General features: G+C 46.9%; 1 protein-coding gene across 1 annotated transcript in view; it reads left to right on the plus strand.

Moving 5' to 3' along the window:
* Positions 1 to 209: 209 nt before the first annotated feature.
* Positions 210 to 1,792, plus strand: part of Mfap5 (microfibril associated protein 5) — an 18,353-nt gene continuing 16,770 nt past the window's right edge. Inside the window, exon 1 of the mRNA XM_031380956.1 lies at positions 210 to 384. The gene's annotated coding sequence lies outside the window, so the exon portion shown is untranslated. The remainder of the gene's footprint in view (positions 385 to 1,792) is intronic.

Genomic DNA, 1,792 nt, shown 5'->3' on the forward strand with positions numbered 1-1,792 from the left:
GTCCTCAGGGTTAGCAACAGAGGTCAGGCACTATTGCTAACTGTAAACATAGAATTCTCAGAGCAGTTCCACAGAAGACAGAATTGTTTTACATACCAGAGAGTAATTGAAGGGCTTCCCTCACTTAAGGGCATTCTCAGGAACTTCTAGAATGGAACTTTCTGGTGCTAGCCTCAACAGACCCAGAGAATTAGCTTGGGACTGCCAAGATAGCCCCAGCGGGGAGGGCATCACGCTCTTCCGCTTCACACCTAGATGCCGGATCTTACTGACCTTGATGTGACTGTCACTTGCCTACGTGACTTCTGTCTTGCTGTCTGATCTTACTGACCTTGATGTGGCCCTCATCTGCCTACGTGACTTTTGACATTCGCCCTGTTTTCGGTATACTATAGAAGCCTGGTTTTCACTTTGTGCAGACACATTCAGATTCAAGATTCTGACACTCGAGCTTCAAGCCTCATGCAGTCTGCAGACACCCCCCCCACCCCGGACCCTCCCCTCCACCTGGGGGTGCAACACCTGTCCAGAAAAGGTGGCTGCTTTAGATCCAGTGTGTGTTTCAGGTGGCCTCAGATGTACCTCCACCACTGAGCTGCCAGATTTTTCATTTCTCTTTTATAATGACTGTAAAAGTTTGATGTCATTTTTGAGAAATACACTCAGACTCAGCACTTCCTTGTGTCGACTCTGTTTGTCATCCGGTGAATTCTTTGCCCACCTGACCAGAACTCTACTCATCCCAGCAGAACAAGAGGTCCCCGAAGCAACCCAGTCCGTGACAAATCTTATTTAACCAATGGTTTTAAATTAAGGAGCAAGGTTTGCAAGCAAAAGCTTGTTAACATGAGAACTCACTCATAGGCCTAAGCCTTTTGGTACAAAACTTAGCATTACAATACATAGCAATAGACCAAACCTCAACAGTAGACCAAGCTGGCCTCAGATCCTTCTGCCTCTGCCTCCTGAGTGCTGCCACCTTGCCTAGCTCCATCAGAGGCCTACCCTATCTCTTTTTTATTTGGTTTGGTTTTTTTGAGACACGGTTTTTCTGTGTAGCCCTGGCTGTCCTGGAGCTCACTCTGTAGACCAGGCTGGCCTCGAACTCAGAGATCCAACTGCCTCCGCTTACCAAGTGCTGGGAAAAGAAAAGAGAACTAGGCCCCTCACGTTACCTGCATAAAAGGAAGTTCTATTTTGTTTCACCCGTCTTCTCATTGTTGATTTCCAAGTGAAAGTTTTTTTTTTAAAATGTTTAGTGTTAGAATGATTCAAATATAAAAAGAGAGATTCTTAATCTTTTAAACATGACGTTATAAATTAGGTACTCTATAAAATATCAAACAAACGGAGACCAGAGACATGGTAGTGCGAGCCTATAATCCTAGTATTTGGAAGGCTCAGGATAACCACAGCTGGAGTCTAGCCTGGTCTACATAAGCAGTTCCAGGCCAGTCAGGGGCTGGGAATGTATCTCAGGGGGATGCTTGTCTGGGAAGCACGAAGCCCTGGATTTAATTCCCAGCATTCCACAAACTAGGCAAAGTGGTACATGCCTGTAACGTGAGGTGGAGGCAGGAGGACCAGAAACTCAAGCAGATCCTTACGCCGGCAGCATAAGCAGTTTGCAGTCCACCTGGGCAACCTGGGCAACCTGGGCAACCCTAACTCAAACAAGGAAAGGAGGGAAGAGGGAAGGGTGAAGATGGCAGCGGAAGAGGGAAGAGAGGGGAAGAGAGGAAAGGAGGAGAGAGAAACCAGTACTGATTCAAATAGAGAAGAATGGGGGGGG

Source organism: Mastomys coucha, unplaced genomic scaffold (assembly GCF_008632895.1).
Source record: "Mastomys coucha isolate ucsf_1 unplaced genomic scaffold, UCSF_Mcou_1 pScaffold20, whole genome shotgun sequence".
Taxonomy (NCBI): Eukaryota; Metazoa; Chordata; class Mammalia; order Rodentia; family Muridae; genus Mastomys; species Mastomys coucha.